The sequence below is a fragment of the Mustela lutreola genome, chromosome 13 (genome assembly GCF_030435805.1).
Source record: "Mustela lutreola isolate mMusLut2 chromosome 13, mMusLut2.pri, whole genome shotgun sequence".
Classification (NCBI taxonomy): Eukaryota; Metazoa; Chordata; class Mammalia; order Carnivora; family Mustelidae; genus Mustela; species Mustela lutreola.
Window position 1 is genome coordinate 72,573,165 of NC_081302.1, and position 24,864 is coordinate 72,598,028.

The following is a 24,864-nucleotide window of genomic DNA, read 5'->3' on the forward strand; positions in this document are numbered from 1 at the left end:
CTAACACTTCAGCCAGTTAAGAACATAGACTTTGGAGAATCAAAATACCCATGTACTTCAGTTAACAACAAAACAGCCGCAATAACAACATAGGGCACATCTAGTGAAGAATCAATCTGATTTTCTGTTATACATTTTGAAACACTAGCAGTGAAGAAGCACTAGCTCCACTCTAGCCACAGAGGCCTCCTTGCTCCTCTGCGAACAGGCCAAGCCCAGGGCCTTTGCACTTGCTCTTCCTTCTGCCTGAACTCCGTCTCCTAGGATGTCCATACGGTTTACTGCTTCTATTTCTTCAGGTCTCTGCCTACCAGCAAGATCTGCCCTGAACACCAAACACAAGATAAGATATCATTCCCCTGTCTCTGTATCCCCCCCCCTTTTTTTTTTTGCTTTGCTTTATTTGAAGCATGCTTTACTTTCTGAATAATACATATTTACATGCTCAAAGTGTGTCTCCTAAACCTACCAGCATATAAAATCTGAGAGGGCAAGGGTTATGTCTGCTTTACTCCCTACTCAATCTTAGTACCCAGAGCAATGCTGAGTGCAACGAGACAGGGGATCATGGAATACTGAATGAATGGGTAAATCAATGAATGACTTTTGTTGCAATTTAACTTACTCCATGTGTATTGTGGAGTATAATGTGCCCAACTGACAAACAAACCCATCAAAGAATACATCGACACCAACAAATGCTCCTAACAGTCCCTCTTTGCTCCTGAACCTTGAGAAGTTATGGTTCATGCTGAATTAAATGTCATAGTTGACGGTTTCTGGAAGAATTTCATTTCCTCTACTGTTGTCAGTGTGCTGCCACAGATGTGAAGATGACATTACCTTGGGGTTGGTAGCCCTGTGATGGTCTAAGTTGATGTGCCTGCTGGATGAATCACTCGGACTCCGATTCTCTGAGTTTGACTGAACTCTCCCTACCCGGACCAGAAAGAAAGCCAGTTCAGTGCACTGACAGCCAGGAGACCTGGGGTGCCTTTTACCAAAATTCCAGGAGTGATAACCCAGGACAAACACAGGAGCTGGGACTGTGGGGGCAAGCAGGTGGACCTAGGCAGCAAGTGCAGAACTGGCTGTTAAAGCCAAGGATGCCTAGGTAAGAAGAGAGGAAACGCTGGAGCTCAGATCCATGCCATGTCGGGCTTCTAGAATGGGCCTGCCAGGAGCTGACGGGTATCACCTTTGAGCCGTGGCACTAGAAAACATAGACATTCTGTTTTGTGAATCCTGTTCTTTCTGGATAGATTGAAAACAATTTTATTTCTCCACATTGCAAGTAAAACTCTTTAAGTGGACTTGACCTTGCAAAAGTCATCAAGACACCTTGAAAGGCCTTTTGTGATAAATGTGGCATAAGAAGAACATTTAAGGCTCAGGCTAGTGGTACAGAAAACTTAGCTGTGGGCAGCTTGACTCTTGTTCATATTTCTAGAGTCCTGCCTTCTATATGATGGCTAGACTTTGAGCTGTAGCTAAGGCATATTATTGTTAGTTCTCTGACAATGGCAGTGGTGTTCTGATTCATTAGATGTTTTGATTAATGATTTGGATGAAGCCAGAGGTATCATACCCACCACACGGGAGAATAAAGCGAAGTCGAGGTGTTGCGGGGGGGCACATATCTAATAAATGACAGTCAGGATCTCTCCTGGAAATGACTAGAGAGTGGAATATGGGCCAAATCTAACATGAAATATTTTGTTTCAGGGTAAATGCAAAACTCTATGTTTCAGCCACCCCACAAGTTTACCAAAAGTAGGGTGCCTCTCTTATAGGTTTGTTTACTTCATAGCACACATCAATTTGCAATTCTGTATCTGTCTGTTCACTTGTTTATGGAAGCCTGCATGGGTATAACTTAAGCCCCGGAGAAGGTAGAGATAACATCTGCTGATTTCCTGGCTGCATTCCCAGTGTGTGGACTGCGCAACCCAGCAAGCACTCAGGACACATTTACTGAATGAACATCTGAATGAAGGATGGAGGAGAATATGACTTCAAGACAAGTCTTTTAAAGGTCTGGCATTTGTCTTTGCAAGTTCAATGCCAGTTAACGATGCTGGGGCTATCGGAGGTGATCTAGATGTCTAGAATATGGGTTCTGGCCATTTTCCCTGATTCTTTCTGTGGGGGTCACCTACCTGCTTCTGAGTGTCCCAATTAAGAGGATCTAAGTTATGGGCTGAATTATGCAACCCCCCATTCCTGCGTTGAAGTCCTAATCCCCAATACCTCTGAATACCGCTGTATTTGGAGTGGGGTCTTTAATGAGCTAATTAAGTGAGAACGGGGTCACTAGTGTCCTAATCAAATATGACTAGCTCTGATTAGGACACAGACACAGAAAGAGGAAAGATGATGTGAAGACACAGAAGACAGCCACTTGCAAGCCAAGGCGAGAGGCTTTAAAGAAGCCAACCTTACCTACACCTTGATCTTGGACTTCCAGCCTTCAGGACTCTGAGCTAACTTTTGTTGTTTACCCTGCCCAGTTGGTGGTACTTTATTGTGGCAGCCCTAGCAAACTCATACCTATAAGTAACTACTTAACCAACCGAGAGTGCATAATTTAACAGTGAGGCGAATTAAGAGGGCAGTGAACACTTTCTTCAAATATCTGAACAATTATTACAAAGAAGAAAACACAAGGGAAAACTTTCTGACAAAAAGGGACATCCATGGGGCACCTGGGTTGGTTGAGTGACTGCCTTTGGTTCAGGTCATGGTCCCAGAGTTCCGAGACTGAGTCCTGCATTGGGCTCCCAGCTCCATAGGAAGTCTGCTTCTGTCTCTGACCTTTTCCCCTTTCATGTTCTCTCTCTCTCTCAATTAAAAAAAAAAAAAAAAAGGAGAGGGACATCCAAAAATGGAATGCACGAGCACTCCAATATATAATTTACTTATTTACTGAATTTATTGTTTACTGGTTGACTCCTCTGACTAAAGGTAAGCTCCAACAAGACAAGCACAAGGTAGGTGCTCAATAAATACAACAAGTGAATGAATTCCACCAGAGGAACAGAGTTTCCTGTTACTGAAGGCATTGGAACCGAAGCCAGACACACCCTCTATAAGGATATTACTGAGAAGTTTCTTGCAGAGGACACAGGGTCCTTTTTCAAAGTTGAAATTTCATTAATCTGATTCTACTACTGATGAATGAAATACAGGTACTTCTCATAATAAAGGTCCACCTTTAAACATCTGACTCCCTATACAGACTCTAGTCAAAGTATCAAGACCATTCAACTTACATATTACATTTCTTCAGCCTGAAGGCATTATCTACCCATTCTATCTCCTGATACAAGATAAAAACACAAATTTTAAGTATCATTTATTGTAAGTTATTTTCTGAAGTCAGCCCTTAAGGTAGATAGACATTTCTATTACTTAAATCTGTTTAATTTACAGCAGGAGATCCAACAGCAGAAGACTGTAGAATCTTAATAAATGTGTAATGAAGAATAATTAATAATATTAAAAATTATCATCTTCTTCTTAGCCTCCCAAGAGCAGTGGCAGATGGCGAATTCTGGCTGTGCTAATTCTGGCTGTGCCTGTGGCTGCCCATAGATCTTTCAAGAAGCCAGCATTCAAAGAACAGAGTGAAACTCACAAGAGTCCCATGAATTTTGCCGTTGTTTCAAAGGCTCTTTTGGCATAGACTCTGCTCTAACAGATGAACCTGTAGACTTTCAATCATGGCAATCCAGTTTAAAAAAAAAAAAAAAAATCACCAGACGATCTTACAGAGATTTTGAAAAATAGACCTGTCCTTGAATGCAAAAGAGTAGGAGGACAGGACGCTCTCCTACTTTCACACCATTGAAGAATTTGAGTACCACAGTTAAGCTTTTAGGACTTTCACATAGCTCAGAAGTACTGAGGTGAGAGCATCATGATGTTCAGGTCATTGAAAAGCACAGACATTTTCAATCAATAAGAGCTGTGTTTCATAATTCATTTTGGCAGATGTTTCACATTTGCCTGATCCCATAAACTTTATTTCCAACTTTCTACAAGTCTGCCAGGTGCCAAGAGCAATACTACATATGGAGCCAAGATGGCAACTTCTACAACCCAACATATGTCTAGGTCTGCTGTACCTATGCTTTTGTGTTTATGTTCTAGCCGTACCTCCAAAATATTTATTTTCATAAGAAATATTAACACTCTAAATGGAACCAAAGAAATGATGAACACCAATTCGCAACCATGTGGGAAAACAATGCTATGAAATAGACGGTGGTAAGTCGAACTGCTTACAGTCCTAGATAGCTAGCAGTGATCAGTACTGTGTTGAATAGATCCTACCAGTTGAATTTCCCACACAAATCCCATAGTCCTGACGTCAGCATGATGGCATGGGTAGAGACACACTGTTGACAAAAAGGAGCTGCTCAGAATCGAGCTCTCTGGTTCATCTCTATCTTCATCACTGGAAAAGCAAGGCTGGTGGGAGGCAGGACTATCATATAAAAGGGGACTTGAGGGTTTCAAGGGTCTCCAGAAATGTCTGCTCTTCTGTCCAGCAGTTTGCAAACTGCTCTGTGAATCATTTTTAAAGAGGGGTTTGAAGGAAAGGGTTACCCTGGCTTGTGACAAAGCTCCGAGGATGGGAAAATTGTACCAGATTAGAAATTGGAACATCTGTGCCCCAGTCCAAACTCCACAATTAGCCAGTTGGTGACCCTGAGCAGGTCATTTGGGTACAAAACTCTTCAGGCTCCTGCTCATATGAAAATAGGAACATAAACTCTAAAAAAATAATAAATAAATAAATAAATAAATAAATAAATACTGGATATATTAATTAACTAGATAGGGGAATCCTTCTACAATGTATATTGAATCACCATAATGCACACTTGAATGATCTTAAAATTTTGCGTGTCAACTATACCTCAATAAAGCTGAAATTAAAAAAATACATACCACTTAGGTCTGTAATAAAGATAGAAAGAGATAATATATGCACATAGCATGTAAAGGGCATCATAATGATATTAATAGGTTATACTAATGATAGTATTTTTTGAGAGATTGCTATGTGCCCTCAACTGTGCTAAGCACTTTTCATGCATCATCTTACTTAATTCTTGTAATAACTCTATGAGTTTGTAATATTATCCTTATTTTGTAGTTGAAGAAACAGAAGTTTAAAGAACCCAAGGACACTCATGAAATATTTGCCTGGCTGATGAGATGTAGTTTTTATGAACTTAAGTAGTTCCATGATTGAACACAAATTATACCTAACTTTAAAGAGGTGGAATATCTTATTTTAATCTAACAAGATTGACTATTAAGTACCTCTTTGTGCCACATAATGGACTACTTTACATGCTATTGCATTTGATCCAAAGACCTGTGTGCGTATGCTTGTGAAAGAGGTACTGTCCCTATTTTAAAGATGGGAAAACTGAGGTTCATTAGGGGTGAGTGATTGCCTAAGGTGGCAGCCCTTAAATTTTGATTCTAAAGCAGGCATAGCTCAGCCTTCCTCTAACTTTGTGTTCCAATCTACTTAAACATGAGTTAACTGAATGAAGGCAATTAAAAAGAATAGACTATAAAAATAAAATAATACCAAAAGTTAACATTTTCTCTTTTCTCATTCTTGCTTTTGGATACTTACTTAACATCACTACTAAGCATTCCACTCAAAATCTGACCACTTAAGGGGAATATTTTTTCAAGATGAAACATACAGTTAACATCAGGTCTTTTTTTTTTTTTTTAAGATTTTATTTAGGGGCGCCTGGGTGGCTCAGTGGGTTAAGCCGCTGCCTTCGGCTCGGGTCATGATCTCAGGGTCCCGGGATCGAGTCCCGCATTGAGCTGTCTGTTCAGCAGGGAGCCTGCTTCCTCCTCTCTCTCTCTCTGCCTCTTTGCCTACTTGTGATCTCTGTCAAATAAATAAATAAAATCTTTAAAAAAAAAAAAAGATTTTATTTATTTATTTAACAGACAGGGAGGGAGAACAGGGGGAGTAGCAGACTCCCTGCTGACCAGGAAGCCCGAAGTGGGGCTTGATCCCAGGACCCTGGTCCTCTCTGCCCAGGTCTCTTACTCTGTGCAAAGAAATCCTTATCCCACACAATACCTGATTATTAGCTTTAATTATTATTGGTTCTAGATGTGCAGCTCATCTCTCCAAATGGACAATAATGGCGATAAGCTGTCTTTATTGTTTTTCTCTACTTTATTGTACTCAAGAAGCTGTCAATAGTCTTATAACAATGGAAGAGTATATTTTTTTTAAAAAAGTGAAGACACCAGAGTCTGTAAATTGTTGCTAACATCTATTCTCTGGCACCTTAATGACCTAAAAATTCAACAAAGCAAGATAACTTTCTGTAACTAGGCATAGATCACTGGGTATTTTCTAGGTTTGTACAATCCGGCATTTAATATTTAATAGCCTTATCTTAACAATGAAGTTTGATAAAATTGGTATATATTATTCATGAAAGCACGTTCAGTTCCTTTGAAAATAAGGTAGGTGTTCATGAATTGTTATTCATTCAACAGACAGTCCTGAGCACCTGTGAATTGCCTGACACTGTGTGGGACCTCTGGACACAGTGCTATATGGTCTTGACCCTCAATAGGCTTATAGTCTAGGAGCAACACACATGGTGATTGTTCAATATGACGGTGACGTAACGCAGGTTTCTATAATAATTTCACTAATAAAACAGAATCTGATTTATTACTAGACATCCTTAATGTTTGAAAGCTGTGGTTCTTAGTGGGTGTGATACTGCCCTTTAGGGGACTTTTTCCAAATTTGCAGAGATGTTTTTGGTTATACCGGTGATGGGGCGGGGGCTGCCAACATTCCGTGGGTAGGGGCAGGGATGCTTAATGTCGGGCAATGTGTGGAGCTCTCGTGCACAGTGACATCCTCATGTCCAACCTGACATCCCCTTGACAGCCTTATAGATGAGAAACTCATTTATAGTGAACTTAGTCTGGAATCTGATGTTGTACTTATAAACAAAGTATTAGCAGAGTACTTTGGCATAGGTTAAGTATCTTCTCCATTTTCAAGGAATGCAACCACTAAGTATGCTGGGGAAGGGGGTACTTTGCTGTGTTTGGAGCCTGTACAAAAATTGGTCATCAATTTGGAAAATCATAACACTGAAGCACACACCTGTGCCAGTCTGCCCAGGGGGCTGTGCCTTCACAGTACGGCTCCATGACTGGTGTGCACATATGACTAGTTCACCATCTCTCCATGCAATAGAGTCAGAGTACTGGAAGTGTTGAGTCTCAGACTAGTTTAGCACAGATGACTTTCTTTACCTTTCTGTCTCTCTTTTTTAAAAAAGATTTTATTTATTTGACAGAGAGAGAGAGAGATCACAAGAAGGGGGTAGGGACAGAGGGAGAAGCAGGCTCCCAACTAAGCAGGGAGCCTGATGCGTGGTTTGATCTCAGGACTCTGACATCATGACCTGAGCCAAAGGCAGTCACTTAACCAACTGAGCCACCCAGATGCCCTTTACCTTTCTCTTTTGGATTACAGTTATAACATATAGATATAGGCATATAAATAAAGATTTTGAAAAAGCTATACAGATAGATGAGTTGTATTATCTTTGAATTTTATTTCAGGATAGTAAAAGAGATATGACAAAATATTTGTTATAAAAGGGAGAGTTGGAATAATAAAATAAGATGAAAACAGAGAGGGAGGCAAACCATAAGAGACTCTACTCTTAACTCTAGGAAACAAACTGAGGATTGCTGGAGGGGAGTGGGGGTAAGGGGGGTGGGGTAACTGGGTGGTGGGCATTAAGGAGGGCATGTGATGTACTGAGCACTGCATGTTAGGTGCAACTGATGAATCATTAAATTCTACCCTGGAACTAACAATAATAAAAAAGACATTTTCTATAAATAAATAAGTAAGTAAGTAAGTAAATAAATAAATAAATAAATAGGAGAGTTGGGTCCAATAGGCTGAGAATCACTAGTTCCAATTTCTTAAAGAAAATTAAAGATAAAATTCCCAACAGTAGTTTCCATTTTATCTTTGCAGGCCATGAAGGAGCTTCTTATGGTCAGCTGTGCTCCTGCATTATGGGCATTTTCTCAGATCCCACTTGATCTCTGACTTCTTCCTGCAGTGAGAGGCACTGGTGTGGATTTACGAAAGAGAACAAAGGCAGACACATATGGGGAGAGAAAAATTTTAAACCGTTACACTAAAGAAACCCTTAAAGTCAGCGTGAGATGAATGAAAAGTTCAGTTAAGAAAAGGAGTCATGGGGCGCCTGGGTGGCTCAGTGGGTTAAGCCTCTGCCTTCAGTTCAGGTCATGATCCCAGGGTCCCGGGATTGAGCCCTGCATTGGGCTCTCTGTTCAGCAGGGAGCCTGCTTCCCCCTCTCTCTCTGCCTGCCTCTCTGCCTGCTTGTGATCTCTCTCTCCGTCAAATAAATAAATAAGATTTTTAAAAAGAAAAAAAAGGAAAGGAGTCAGAATGTAAGAAGATATAATAATTTGGGCACCTGGGTGGCTCAGTGGGTTAAAGCCTCTACCTTCCGCTCAGGTCATGATCTCAGGGTCCTGGAATCGAGCCCCACATCGGGCTCTGCTCAGCGGGGAGCCTGCTTCCTCCTCTTTCTCTGCCTGCTTCTCTGCCTACTTGTGATCTCTGTCAAATAAATAAATAAAATCTTTAAAAAAAGAAGATATAATAATCTATACCATCAAGATATATTTATTAAAAAATGGGACTCCAAAGAAGGATAAAATGGACCCCTGCCCTTAAGTGTTTATAATAGAACTAATTATGCAAACACTGTATGTGGCTTTTTACACACAGGAATATCCTGACACCAAACACCCTGAATTTCACAGAGAAAGTATGTATATTTCATGTAATTTCCAGGGGGTGCCTGCTGGGGGGTCGCTAGGCCAATGGTTCAATTAAAGAAGAGATTTAGGCTGAAACACAGAGACAAAGGAAGGACAAGGCATAAGGAGTGATGGGACTGAGAGAGAAAGGTGACATGGGGAATATTCACACAAAGGCTATAACCGAGCTGACTGATTTTGTATCAGTATCAAAATTAGAGTCCCATACACATATATCCAGTAAGTAACTATAATCCAAATTCATTTGGGGCAGTTCTGCAACTTTATGTTTAAAGCAATTTTATAGTAAGTCCAGATAAGATCCTATGAATTCCAAATAGAAAACTCTTTGTTTTAATGGATGATTAAATGGGTGATTTAATGGTTGATTCTGGATTTTTGGATTAATATTTTATGTTCACATAAGAAAGTTTAGGCAGGAACTGAGTGGCACTTCAATAAGGCTAAATAAAATCACATTGGTTAGGCTATAAGATCTGGTGAATTAATGACTGTAACAAAAGCTACAGCTCAAAACTTATTTTATTGGGGAAAAAGTGCTAATTCACAATTTTTTTTTTTTTAATGTATTACTAGCTAACCAGGCATTTTGTACACAAACCTAACCCTGGCTATTTTTGGAGTACTAAATGATATCTTTTTGGAGAGACAAACAGTTTCAAGTTTTCCTTTTTTTTTTTTTTAAAGGTTCGTTTGAGTTTAAGAAAGCTGATCCAACCTAATGGGTTGTCATTTTTGCATCTTCCTAACTGCATTGTCGTGGGCCGCTTCTAAGATGGAGAGCATCCTGGCCCACTGTCCATTTCCGAAGTGACGCTTGCTGCCAGGTGGCATCCCTCAGCGAGCTTAATCTATGCAACTAGGCCACTCTGTCCTGGCCCTGCCGTGACACTTGCTGATGTTCGGGTGACAAGATTGGATTTACTGTGTTCTTAACAGTGTTCTTATAAGTCAACTATGTAACTCACATTCTAGAATATTCTGGGAAACAAAGCAACCTACAGGGGAGGGCTTTTGTCATGCACAAATAAGGCAATTGTCAAAGCCAGGAAGCATTTTTTCCCCCTGGCCTCTGCTCTTAAAAGAATTTGTTTTACATGATTAAGGATTTATCTCAAAATGCTCTCATGTGCTAGGTAGAATGAGGATGTCAGCACACCCTTAGGAGCAGACAGTCTTCCATTAAATGCTATCTTAGAGACAAGCCAGAAAGCTCTCTAGGGTTTGTTTTCAGTGGTATGCTTCTCTCCTCTTTCCAAAGGAAACATAAAACTCACAAAATACATGTCAGGAAGCAAAATACAATCTAGGTATTTCAAAAAGAATGTAAAAGTAATTATCAGAAAATGGCCTCATGTATTTATTAAAGCTGCATTATAAAAGATAATTACAATAACACCTGGTAGAAGATAACACATTCCGGGTTAATGAGGGCAGGACTATACACTATACACTATCTCGTTTAAGATTCTTTATATGTTTTAAGCAGAGAAAAAATTAAATTTATTTTTCAAAGTAGGAAACCAAGACTCTGAAAGACCAGTTCCTCCTTCAAAACAGTGGTAGAAAGAAGCCACCAAGGTGAAAGTCCATTCCCTCTATTTGAAGGGGTGGTGACCTCCCAGGAGGACTGCTTGCCTGGGACACACTCCCATCAAACTGCCCATGGCAAGTGAGGGGCTCCAAGGACAGACCCAGGGGAGTGCGTGCCTCCAGGAAGACATGGTGGTGGTGGCGAAGCCCCGGAAGATGAAGTCCCAAGTCCTAAGCCTGACTGAATCCTGCTCTGTCACATTCTAGCCACATGAGTGGGAAAATCACTAAACCCCTGTGCCTCAGTTTTCTGTAAAATGGGGTACCAAATACAGCATCTATCTCAAACGATCACTATGAGGATTATACTAATACATGATAAAAATTCAAAAATCCTATCCATCCCTATTATTTCTTTTTGCAAGGACTGGGAAGCTCTCTCATCACCAAATACAATTCTAATATAAAAAAAATGAATAAATAAACCAATTCAGGAGACTCAATGGTAGAGCCAAAACAGGAAACAGGATCTGATCATAAATGTTAAAAACGTATGGGCATCCGCACAGATCACACGATTTTACACTGCTTCATGCATTTATGTTCTAGACACAAGCTGAGACTCACAGGGAAGGACAGAGAGATCCTCACCCAAGAAATGTCCCAACCAGAGAACAAGCCTGCAGAGGGAGGGTTCCCTCCTGGGGGCGATGCCTGCTTGTCTTTACATTTTCTGTAGCACTTGGCTATCTGTTCTAATTATTATATTATATGCTTGGGTAGATGTTTTTTTAAAAAAACAAAACTCATTTGTTTTCCTGTTATTTCTTCATATTGTAATACCCTTTTAAGAAAGTCACAAAAGAGGGTGCCTGGGTGGCTCAGTCGTTCAGCATATGCCTTCGCCTCAGGTCATGATCACAGGGTTCTGAGATCGAGCCCCACATCAGGCTCCCTGCTTGGTGGGAGGCCTGCTTCTCCCTCTCCCCCTCCCTCTGCTTCTGTTCCCTCTCTCACTCTCTCACTGTCTCTCTCTGTGTCAAATAAATAAATAAAATCTTTAAAAAAAGAAAAAAAAAGAAAGAAAGAAAGTCACAAAAGGTTGCAGACTTGAGTTTCTGGGAATAATTCCCAAGACCGACTTTCTCATCATACATGGTAAGAAAAAAAATCACTTCTAATTCATCTTTTGCAATTTTCTGTGTGTTCTTTCTTTTTTAAACACTGAAACATCCCATATACCATTAAGTGGTACAAACATCAGTGATCTCCATACAGAGATTATATGAATTACTAAAATATACCTTTTAACTTGTGAAGTCTGTATTGTCCTTAGTGCCACTGGTTTGTAAAGATACAGGCGGTTACTTCTAGAGAAGTTTGATAATTAAGGTCTAGTGCTAAGAAAGCATTATAAGAACACACATTCCCCCTCATTGTAGCTCACATCATTACAATAGATAATAAGCATACATTTAGAAATGCCCTCTTCTAAGCGCGCACACCACATCCTACAGGAGAGAGCTCTTCATTGGCAAGGGTTCTCTTCTGAAAGTTAGTTGTATTCTGTTAGCCAGCTGGTAGGCCTGGACACCAATCTGCACCAGCTCAGGGCCTCGTGCCCGCTTCCCGACCTGGCAGCCTGTGGCTCTGACGTGAATCTCAAGTCCATTTGTCTGACCCAGGAACGTGGGCCAGGTCCTGGGAGCCAAGTTTCACATGGGCCTTGGCAACAAAGAATCTCACTGCTATGGCTTGGACCCTGAACCTCAGCATTCAGACTTTCGCTTAGGCTCCTATCATCCACTCCCATCTCAACAGTGCCAAACCACACTGCTGAGGCTGGTCGAGCAGGAAGACACTTCATTTCCCCCATCAAAATTAATGGGGCCACAGGATCTTGGTGCAGGAGGTACAAAGCATGACAGAGGCAGCCCAGGGCCCTTTCCTCACCCCCACACCCAACCCCGACTGCTCTGACAAAAAGAGCCTTCCCCAAGCAAACATGTGGCTCACACTTTTGGAAGAGTCGGATTCCTTAAGACCGCTCCATGCTTCTGAACCTCCCAGGGATGAGGAGCTCCGCATTCTGGAATCCACAACACAGGGGTTGCACAGATTTCAATCCACATCAACCCCTCCTGGGGACAGAGGAAACAGCCACAGGGAGCTTCTCTTCTCCTCAGCTGTGGCAGTGACACCTACTGGCAGCCAGTAATAAAACACCCAAGTGGAGAGATGGTTGTTGGATGCCATTGGCCTGTTTAAGACCACCCTGCTTAGGGGTAATGGAGGTGGATTTCAAAGTCCCAATCTGTGAAATTGTGCTCATTCCAAACCCTTATATTTGCAATGCATTTTTGTATCCTTATATCATATATGTCTAACGCTAACCCTGGGAGGTGATGGTGATGTCATGATGAAGTTACGTTCTCATGAAAAAAAAAAAAAGTCTCCTTAATTATGTCACTTTTTCCCCCAAAAGACGATGTTATAGACAGAATTTCTAACATTTCCCCTGGAAAGCCATCTGTTCTAAACCCCAGAACCTGTGAATTTGATGGGCTATCACTCCCCAAGATCATGTTATGTAATGTCATGTTATATGGCAGAAAGGACATTAAAATAGGGAGATTATCCAAGTGGGTCTGATCTAATCACCTGAGCGACATGAAGTAGAGAGCCTCCTCAGGCTGGAGACAGAAGAAGAAAGCAGAAGATTGGAAGCACAAGGTGCCTCAACGAACCATTGCAGGCTTGAAGATAGAAGGGGCCACATGAAAAGGAAAAGCCTAGAAGGACACCGGGATCTCAGTTCTACAACTGCAATGACCTGGATTCTTCCAACAACCTGAATGAGCCTGAAAATGGATTTGTCTCAGGTGTCTCCAGATAAGAGCCCAGCTCAGCCAAAATCTTGATTTTGGCCTATGAGACTTTGAGCAGACATCAAGCATTGACCCATGCTCACTCCTCACCCCAGGAAACTGTGAAATAATAAGTAGATGTTTTCAACTACTAAGATGGGGGAGGGGGGTCCCTGGGGGGTACAGTTCATTGAGCACTGGACTCTTGGTTTGGCTCAGGTTGTGATCTTAGGGTCATAAGATTAAGTCCAGTGTTGGGCTCCTTGCTCAGTGGGAGTCTGCTTAGGACTCTCCCTCTCCAACCGCCCCTTACCCCTGTTCCCACATGAGCAGACACTCTTTCTCTCAAATAAATAAATTAAAAAAAAAATAAATAGTAAATTGCTAAGTTGGTGGCAACTTTTCACACAATAATAGGAAACTAATACAGATGATTATAAAATTTGGGGGTTATCTGAAAGTGGAAACTCCAGAATTAGGACTCTATGCTCTTTCTCTCTCTCTCTCTCTCTCTCTCACACACACACACACACACACACACACACACACACACACCATCTTCACCTTGTCCTAAATCCTACTCGGAGCTATTTGTCATACTTCTCTGCTCCCTTGTTATTGCAGGTCCCACTCACCTCCTTCACTGTCATTATCTTCTCTCTGGAGTCTTTGCGGGTTTCCCTGCCTCTGTTGTCCCACTCTCTTCTCTAATGCTCGGCAATGCTGCTAAATTTGGTTTCCCAATATTGCAGTCCCAGACACTGTTCTCTAGAAGAATGCGGACAGAATGACATTCACGGTGGCAGGAGTAATAATAATAATAATAGGACAATGTAGTGAGTTTTCTCATAAAGCTAAATATTTTACACTTGAAGAACTTCTAGCTTTTTTCGGTGAGGTGTTCTTTTTTTTTTTTTTTTAATGAAATGATTATAATGAAGGTAGGTTGCAGCCTACATGGTCATAAATTCTTCCCATTCTTTCTTTCTTCCCTGTTTGTTGGTGCCTTTGCAATGTAACTTAGCAGCTCCTCCAAGAGCAGGAATCTATTTTGTCTCCACCCTCTGAATCTGGGCTTACCCCTGTGACTTGCTATGAGCAATGGGACTTGGGCGCTGGGCCTTTCTCTTTTGCTGTGAGAACCCTTCGACCACCACGTGAACATGCCCTGGCTGGCTGCTGGGGATTAAAGACCGTATGGAGAGAGGCCCTCTCTCCTCAGTCCAACCCTGTGAATCAGAGCATCCTGGCCATCCAGCCCCAGGCAAGCAGGTACAGAGAGGAGGGGCCAGAGAAACATGACAATAATAAATGTATGCTGTCATAAGCCCCCAACTTTGGGGGTGTTTCTTAGGCAGGAAACTCATACAATAGCAGAAAATGATTTGAGGTAGTTTTAAATATACATATTCTTATTTAGAAAACTAAAAAGTAAACAAACTCTTTGTAAATGCTTTTAATTTTCTGAACATTTAACTGGTCCAAGAAATCCTGAAAAATCTCAGAACCACTGCCTGAACCCACAGCTCCAAATAGGTCTTTCTTTGTCTTGCTCCAAAGGCCATGAAAACCACTCTGCAGAGAAAGCTTTGGATGCCTATTTATAGAGAAAGATTTTTCTGCTTGATAAATGATATCAGGCTGGGGAAGGAGAGCAGAGGAGGAGCAGTGGGTTGAATGGATAAAGCCGCATCCACGAGGCGGTGGAAACCGAGGCTGGAACACTAGGGTTGAGGTGAAAGGACATGCTGTCAAGAGCCCAGGGAACGGCAGAGAAGCCTGTTAACCCAGATCTATGTTTCTTGTTTTCTGGAGAGAACGCCTGCTGGCAGACATCGCCCTTTGTTCTTTGCCTTCTCTGGAATAATGCTCCACTATATCCCAAAGAGTATCCTCATCACTGCTCCCTCTACATCCCCCCACCCCCGCTGACTCAGCTCTACCCTGAGTAGAGCTCCTGTCCTTCTAGTGTGCACGACTTCCAGTTCTGGACACTACTAAGCCAGAGACAGAGAGCACTACCTACCTACCTACGGAGCAGCAGTGTTTTCTACCAAGTGAGCCTGCAGGTCTGAAGCTCCTCCGGGGACAGGCCAGTGCAGCTGCCATCCCCGCTGGGAAGTTATTGCACAGTGAATTCAGAGCCAGCACAGGTGCATGGACCATGTGCTCTCTGAAAAGAAACACTTAGTTGCTTGCTTAACTATATTCTCTTGATTTTCATTGGATCAATTTTTTTTCCTCTCAAGTTGCCAATTTTACTGCATTTGGACCAAATTTGAAACAAAAGACTGAATTGGTAAAAACATGGAGAGGGGCTTCTGCTTTGGGTAATGTAGAGAACTTCTCCTCCTCTTGGAAACAAATTAAGTATTCTGGATCAATTATTTAAATTCTTGGACCTAAAACCTAAATGAAGGAACTCTGTGTTAAACAGAACATTGCGGTTGACTTTCTCTCTGGGGGCACTTGCTAGACTGCATAAACTTTAGCTTTGATTTTCATGACCACACAGGGGGCAGGCAAAAAGCCCAGAGTGTGCCCCTGTATGTGGAGGAGTCTAATATGAGCTCATTTCCAACATAAACTTGAGACTGCAAAGGGCTATGTACTCACTGTATGTGAATGGAAAATGACACCCACCTCTATACCAATAGGGGGGTGCCAAAAAAAAAAATACTATGTTTGCAAATCTAGGCACTAAGCAGAGAAGAAAGAATCACTGTAAAAATTTTTGATGCACATGCTGGTTGTCATGTTCGTTTGAAGCTGAATTTCCCACTGCTTAGGTGATCTAAAATATTTCAGGCCAAAAATTTGATTTTGAGAGATACTTGAGTGGTCGTTGTCTCAGGTAGTGTTCTGGGAGAAATAAATGCCATTTGTATGTCTTCTTTGAAAAATGTCTATTCAGGTCCTTTGTCCATTTTTAAAATCAGATCATTTGTTTTTTTCTTTTGGTGTTGAATTATGTAACTTTTTAAATAGATTTTGGATTTTTTTTTTTTTTTTTTAGGCAGAGAGAGAGAGAGGAGGAAGCAGGCTCCCCGCTGAGCAGAGAGCCCGATGCCGGACTCGATCCCAGGACCCTGAGATCATGACCTGAACCGAAGGCAGCGGCTTAACCCACTGAGCCACCGGGCGCCCTAGATTTTGGATATTAACCCCTTAGCAGATAAATCATTTGCAGGTATTCAACATCACTAATCATCATGGAAATCAAAATTAAAACCACAATGAGATATCATCTCACACCTGTCAGAATGGCTAGTATCAAAAAGATACGAAATAACAAGTATTGGTGAGGACATGGAGGAAATGGGACTCTCATGCACTGTTAGCGGGAATATAAATGAGTATAACCACTGTGGGAAATTGTCTGGATATTTCTAAAAAAATTAAAAAATAGAATTATCATATGATCCAGTAATTCTACTCCTGGGTATTTACCCAAAGAGAATAAAAAGACTAATTTGAAAAGATGCCTGTACCCCTATGTGTACTGCAGCATCATTTACAATAGCCAAGATATAGAAGCAATGCAAGTGCCCACTGATACATGATGGATAAAGAAGGTGAGGTATATATACAATGGAATGTTACTTACACAAAAATGAATGAGATCTTGTCATTTCTGACAAGAAATGGATGGACCTAGTATTATTATGTACTATGGACCTAGTAGTATTATGCTAAGTAAAGTAAGAGAATGACAATTAGCATATGATTTCACTTATATGTAGAATCTAAACAACAACAACAAACAAACAGAAACAGACTCATAAATACAGAGAACAAACTGATGGCTGCCTGGGGAGGGAGGTAAAGAAATGGGCAAAATAGGTGAAGGAGGATTAAGAGATACAAACTTCCAGTTATAAAATAAGTAAGTCACAGAGATGGGAAGTACAGCATAGTGAATATAGTCAATGACACTGTAATAATGCTGCATAGTGACAATAGTGACTACATTTTGGTGAGATTGCACAATGTATAGAATTATTGAGAATCAGTATGTTGTACACCTGAAACTAATGTAACATTCTATGTCCGCTATACTTCAATAATAAAAACTGGGGGGCGGGGGGAAGAAGTGCCAAACCTCTCTAAAGGAATACATCTTTGTCTTGGGTTCAAAGAATTGTCACACATAAAATTCCAAAAAAAAAAAAAATAAGTAGTTCACGGTTAAAAAACAAACAAACAAACAAAAAAACCTAACTAGTTAACTTGCTAAATATACAAGAAAACAAGGCATTATAAAGAACAATTAGCAGAGGGGTACCTGGGGGGCTCAGTGGGTTAAAGCCTCTGCGTTTGGCTCAGGTCATGATCCCAGGGTCCTGGGATGGAGCCCCCTATTGGGCTCTCTGCTCAGCAGGGAGCCTGCTTCCCTTCCTCTCTCTCTGCCTGCCTCTCTGCCTACTTGTGATCTCTGTCAAATAAATAAATAAAATCTTAAAAAAAAAAAAAGAAAAATTAGCAGAAACAACAGACAGCAAAATCCCCAAGGATTTCAGATAGTGGAATTAGTAAATACAGACTTCAAAATAACTGTATTTACTATGCTCTTTAAAAAGATCTTATTTATTTATTTATTTGAAAGAGAGAGAGAGAGATTGATTGAGGGACTAAGTGGGAGGAGGAGCAGAGGTAGAAGCAGACTCCCTGCTCAGTAGGGAGCCCAACGTGGGACTTGATTCCAGGACCCTGGAATCATCACTCGAGTTGAAGTCACACACTTAACTAACTGAACCATCCAGGTGCGCTATATTTGGTATATTTAAATAAATACAAGACAGGTTTGAAAATGTGTTGAGGAAACCAGAAACATTAAAAGACTTCAAATACATTAGGCAGAGAAACAAATATATTTTAGAAATAAAGACTATAATAACTGAAGTTAGAAATGAACAGATTTAGCAATAAATTCAACACAACTGGAAGAACTGGTGAACTGAAAGATGTATCTGAAGAAATTATGCAGAAGGTAGCACAAACAGAAGAAGAGAAAGGAACTATGAAAGAGACTTAGAGGGGAGCCTGGGTGGCCCAGTTGGTTAAGCATCTGCCTTTGGCTCGGGTCATGATCCCAGGGTTCTGGGATGGAGCCCTGCATCAGGCTCCCTGTTCAGTGGGGAGCCTACTTCTCCAGGGTCCTGGGATCGAGCCCCATGTCGGGCTTTCTGCTCTGCAGGAGCCTGCTTCCTCCCCCCTCTCTCTCTGCCTACTTGTGATTTCTCTCTCTCTGTCAAATAAATAAAATCTTAAAAAAAAAAAAGTGAACTCAGAGCTGCCATTTACAACTGTGTTTCTTTATAAATGACATAATCTCTCAAAGTGTTGTTTTTTTTTTCCAACTGTAAATTAGAAACAGTGATAGTACCTGACTCTGATTCTTTAACTTTATTTTTTTAAAGATTTTATTTATTTATTTGATAGACAGAGATCACAAGTAGGCAGAGAGGCAGGTAGAGAGAGAGGAGGAAGCAGGCTCTCACTAAGCAGAGAGCCTGATGCGGGGCTCGATCCCAGGACCCTGAGATCATGACCTGCGCTGAAGGCAGAGGCTTAACCCTCTGAGCCACCCAGGCAACCCCCTGACTCTGATTCTTAGCTTGATAATTAAATAAGGCAATGCATGTGAATGTGTGGTGTGCTATACAAATACTATTATCTTTTATAACTTACACTGCTCCATTACAGCAGCAGGCCTTTTATTTCTATCCAGTAATATTCTGGATATTCTAGAAGTAACAGTAATCTAACCCAGATGCAGAAAATTCAAGTTGAAAACTATTAGCCAAATGATATAGTATGTAGTTTTTGTTTTTTGTTTTTTTTGTTGTTGGAGCTGAGTCTGAGATTACAACATTCTTTCCCATAAACACTAAAACACTAAGGACTGGGAAAATCTGTAAAAATAGGCAATAATTGAGTTGCAAACAGAATGCCACAGAGAGAGGGTAATTTACATTCCAGAATTTACTTTATTGTGTTAGGTTAGTTTCCACATCATCTATTTATCACTATCCAGGTAATGAACCTAAAAGAAAGTATTTCCTTCTTGTGACAAGCATATTAAACATCGCTATAGAAAAGAGCACAACCTGTGGGAAAATAATTGAAATCACAAGTAGGTAGAGAGATCACAAGTAGGCAGAGAGGCAGGAAGAGAGAGAGGAAGGGAAGGATGAGCAGAGAGCCCAATACGGGATTCGATCCCAGGACCCCGGGATCATGACCTGAGCTGAAAGCACAGGCTTTAACCCACTGAGTCACCCAGGTGCCCTAGACATCACAGAATTTAAATGGACATATTTTATTATTATTCTTCGAAATAAATATAGTCTAGCTCAGAGAAGACCACTCAGATGTGACTGGAGATACTGATTTGAGAATGGTTCAGCACCTCCCCAGATGTTGTCTCTTTGGGACACCATCACCTTCACCCCTCCCCCCAGACTTAATCTCTGAGAAATCAAAATTGTGGCCTTTGTTTTCCTCCTATAATTTTTACTCTAATTGGATACAGTCCAATGTATTGTTTTCCCTCCTTTGGCACCTATGTTGTAAGAGGAAAAAAATATATGTTCACATGCTTATATCCAGATTTTTCTCAAGTTATGACCCATATGCTGCTTCATGTTCTATTTTGGCCAAATCATCTTTCCTATGCCATGCTGTTTTAGGCTTTGCATGCTTCATAATCAAAGATTCAATGGACTGGAAAAGGGGATTTCTGGTGATTCTGCTTTACAGTACAAGGCCTTTGAGCTATTGTATTTACTAAAAAGCATAAGGTCCCATAATGGCTGACAGAATTCTTTGGAATTGTTTAATATTTTAAGTAAACAAAGACTGTACTGATGCGATTAAAAAAAAGAATAGGTCTTCAAAACATCTTTGTGTCACTTGTACTCTGGAACACTTCAAAAGAGATGTAAACAAGCATCCATAAAGTCAAATAACTTTCACAATTGGAGGCAAGCCTTCTTTTTTGGGAAATTTTCTCATCATTTCTCTTAGAATTGTGGGGCTTTTCTGGGTTCATGACCTATATACCTTTGGATTCCCGGGACTGAGCATAGTACCCAGTGTATATTGGGTATATTGAATATTTCTGGGGTGAATGAATAAATATACCAGGTCAAGAAATGACAAAGTGATTAACTGAGAAGATGGGAAGTGAGGTTTTTTTTAACTGTGATATCAAATTTTTATGTGGTGTAGGAAGACACCAGGTTGGACGGCTTGAGGGTAAGGGAGCACTAGGGGATATTAGAAAGGTAAGAGATGGACAGTTAACGAACATATCTGCTATCCAAAGGCTCTTCCCCTCACATGGAACCCACTACAAATCCCAAACTGGCATCTTGTCTGTTACTACCATGGGAGTAAAGGCAGAGGGATATCCAAGCAGAAGTCACATCAGGGAACAGCTATGGAACCAGGGTGGCTGGAAGATGGCAAGAGCGGAGACTCCAAGGAAAGATTTGGAGCTTCATGTAGAGAGTGTGAAATGCCACTGAAACAGTTTTAGACTTTTTATTTCTGTAGGCAGTGGAGAGCCAACATTGTTTATAGGATAATGGATATGCACTGTACCACAAGACTTGAGGGTCCAGTGATACCAGACTTCTTTATTTTCTCCCACTAAATCAGAGCCCATCCTAGCACTTGTTCCTGCCGTTACTTGTTGGTCTCCGGTGTTCCCTCCTCTTCCCTTGGATCATTTGAGAATTCCCTAAGGCTTTGACAGCTCCAAAAAGAGGTTTGCCAGACTTCTAGTTCCTGAGAAGGGTTAAGTCCTCACTTTTTTTTTTTTTTAAGTGAAGTGAAATCCACACACATAAAATAAACCATTTTCTTTTTTTTTTTTTTAAAGATTTATTTATTTATTTGACAGAGAGAGATCACAAGTAGGCAGAGAGGCAGGCAGAGAGAGAGAGAGGAGGAAGCAGACTCCCTGCTGAGCAGAGAGCCCAACGCGGAACTCGATCCCAGGACCCTGAGATCATGACCTTAGCTGAAGGCAGCGGCTTAACCCACTGAGCCACCCAGGCACCCCAAAATAAACCATTTTCAAGTGAACAAATCCCACTAAGTCTTCTGCCCCCCTTTACTGCCCCACATGTTACTGTTCACTTCAGAGCCCCTTTGCTGTCTGGTACTGATCCTCCATGTGGAGGTCAAGTCTCTCCTGCTCCCCTGTCTGCCTCACATAGTGGAAAATTGGGAAGTGAAACTCTCCACAGGAACTCCACACCCTTTGCCAGATCTCAGATTCCCCTTGCTCAAACTCCGGAGGTTGAAATACCAGTCCCTGCCTGTAGGGGGCCCAATTCCTCAGAGAAATGAGGAATGCCTCAAGAGATTGATTCAATCCCCACCTAGGACATCCACCTCTCCCAGAACCTGCAACGCTGTTCCCTTCCTGCCCAAGGTAATCAACCACATTTCTCTGCATTTATTTCCACTCCACTCTTCCCCCAGACCAAAGGATTAATTCCATCCTTTTCTGATAGCTCATTAGGAAGAAGGTCCAGCCTTTAGGACCTCACCCCACCCTCCAAAAAACCCCACCCATTTTTAATCTTAGAAAGAGCAGACAGTTGTTCTCAGTAAATCTTAATTCTTCCTCCCGAGTTAATTCATTCTCCTCATCTCATGAGACAAACCATAAGAGACTCTTAATCTCACAAAACAAACTGAGGGTTGCTGGGTGGTGGTGGGGGGGGTAGGGATAGGGTGGTTGGGTTATAGACACTGGGGAAGGTATGTGCTATGGTGAGTGCTGTGAAATGTGTAAGCCTGATGATTCACAGACCTGTACCCCTGGGGCAAATAATACATTATATGTTATAAAAAGAGAGAGAGAGAAAGAGAGAAGGACAGACAGCAAGGCACCTTATCATATTAGAAATAGACATCCATATAGGAGCCACATTGATTCAAGTCTTGGATGAGACTTTGCTCTATTACTTCCATGTAAAAGTTTCAGACCATCTCTGGAGGACATTTTGATAGGGATAGAAAGAGAATACATTTGAAAGAGATAATAGAAGCTTCATTAAAGGAAAGAGCACACAATGGGAAGATGGTGACCTCAATTTGCTGTGGAGAGCTATGGAGTGTGTGCAACTGGTAGGTTCCCTCCATGGAAAGCTGACATTCTGTTAAATGCCTGAGGTAAAATAATGGAGGATATAGCACTCAGCGTATTTTATACATCCCATAAATATAAACTAATCAGATTATGGAAAGGCAAAAGGAGCCTCAGTGGTTTATTCCAAGACGCTATACCAAACATGTCTTTTTTACATTTTTGATGGAAGGCTAAGAGAAAACCAAACATTTAAACGAAGGGTTCAGTTTCTTATTTTGCAGATGACATCTCATATTATACATTCTAATTTACCTGAGTTTGCATGCTTCCCCCAGGGACTATCAGCCTTAATCTAGAGGCTGACATTAATTTCTTAGTTACAGGAATTCTGAAGTGTCTGAAGTCTTTCCTGCATTTGGGTCCATTAGGACAGTTTCAGGGAGTACTGGATCCATTCCATTCAATCCATCAAAAATTACTCATTTAATTATTCAAAAATTAGCACTGTACCAATTAGCATACAGAAAAAACAAAAATCAGACTTGGAGATTTCAAGAGACACCGCATACAGTCCTGGAGAAAATGTTCCCTTCCCAGGGGGATAGATTAGTAGGCACCTGGCAGGGCAAGTAAATTCTGAGTCTGCCTTGGGAACGTAGCCCAGAAGAGACTTGAAGGCATTCTCTAAATTCAATACCTGTTTGTTCAGGTGCCCTCTTTAACCACCTGCATCCCACCTGGCCTTAATGATCGTTTCTAATAACTAAAAGAGCAACAAATCAGCCCTTTGTCTCCATTCATTAATGGCTTAGCCCTACTCTTTCTCCCTAACATTCTTCTATGTTTGTTATCTTGCAACATTGTTTCAGTGTTAGAACATTTTGAATGAGGTCAAAGGTGGAGAAAGAATCCACATTTTAAAGAACCTTTTGTGTAGTTGGGCTGAAACCTAGAATATGATTAGTTCATTCTATTACCCTTAAGTTCACTTTTTAAAAAAGTATGATCTTTGTTCTTTCCCTTGCAACATCATATCTCTTATCTAAACACTGCATAGCCAGGTTTCAGTTCCATTAAATCATTTGATCACTTGCACAGTGACATTTCCTTTGCTAATTTATTATATACTAAATAGATTATACATAGTTACATGTACTATGTACAAAATTTCCTTTTATTTCTACTGAGGACAGGTAGGCATTTAGAGCTTTCTTGGTCATGTTAAATTATAAGCAGATTTTAGTATATTTGATAGTCTATAACATCTAAATTTTGATATATCAGTGAGTGCTAAAACAAAACAAAACAAAACACAGAAAACCCTAAAACATCACTTTTCTTTCTTTAAAACAAAAAAAGAAAGAAAGAAAGAGCCTGACTTTGGATATCAGAAAGCTAAATTTTGGTTCCTTCTTTCACTTTGTATTTCTGCTGCAACAAACCTAATCTTCTAAACATGCCCTTGAAGAACAGGGAAAGACTGAACACTAGGAAATGCAAAAGAAAAAAAAAACACCTTAATAAAGATGATCCTTGTTACATATGTATGGTGATTTGCAAATTGTTTCTTTCCACCCATCTACTTCCACATTTACTGAATATCTACCAAGTGTTAGGCACAGGGCTTTGTGCCCAGGACATAAAACATGGTTTATGTCCTCATTGGGTCACAACCTAAACCTGTACTATCCAATATGGTAGCCATTAATCCCATGTGGCTATTGAGCACTTGAGCTATGCTGTATGAAACATCCATCAGATTTCAGAAACTTAGATCAAAAAAAGAACATAAAATATCTCAATAACAATTTCTACACTGATTACCATTACAGTGGTTAACATACTGGATATGTTGGAGTAAACAGAAAATATTAAAATCAACTTGCCTCTTTCTTTATCCTTTCTCATTGTGGCTCTTAAAAATTTTTTAATTTGCATACATAGTTTGGGTAACATGGTAAGTGTAGTGATAGAGGGAGCCACAGTGAAGCCAAGGGAGAAGTTCCTGTCTCAGCCTATGTGGAGCAGGGAAGGGGGTGTGGTGTGTTGGTATTAAAAAACACTTCCTAGATGGGGTGACATATTAGCTTCATCTGGAAGAATGACTATAAGTAGCTGTGAGAAGGGAATAAAAAGAAAGAAGGCATTCCACTTAGGGTAATGCATATTATACCAATAGTTCAGTACTTGGCATGTACTTACTCAATATCTGAAGGCTTTTACAGACACTGAGGGGAGATCTGGCATGGAGAATGGAGGGAACTGGAAGTAACTGGAGTCACTGGAATCAAAAATTAGGGGACAAGAGGTGGTAAAAGAAGAGACTGGAGAAATGGAGGAAACAGACCCTTGCTGAGAGGGAGTTTAGGTTTTATCCTGCAGGTGGTAAATATATGTGAAGGGTTTTAAGAAGGTGACTAAGATTTTCACATTGAGGAACA

At 40.8% G+C, this 24,864-nt stretch overlaps 1 protein-coding gene across 3 annotated transcripts in view; it reads right to left on the reverse strand.

Annotated features, from left to right (window-relative positions):
* FRY (FRY microtubule binding protein) overlaps positions 1-24,864 on the reverse strand; it is a 437,325-nt gene that overhangs the window by 273,713 nt on the left and 138,748 nt on the right. The window contains exon 3 of one of the 3 annotated variants that reach the window (XM_059144291.1): positions 13,950-14,082. The exons of the other annotated variants lie outside the window; for them this stretch is intronic. The gene's annotated coding sequence lies outside the window, so the exon portion shown is untranslated. The remainder of the gene's footprint in view (positions 1-13,949; positions 14,083-24,864) is intronic. 3 annotated transcript variants of the gene reach the window in all.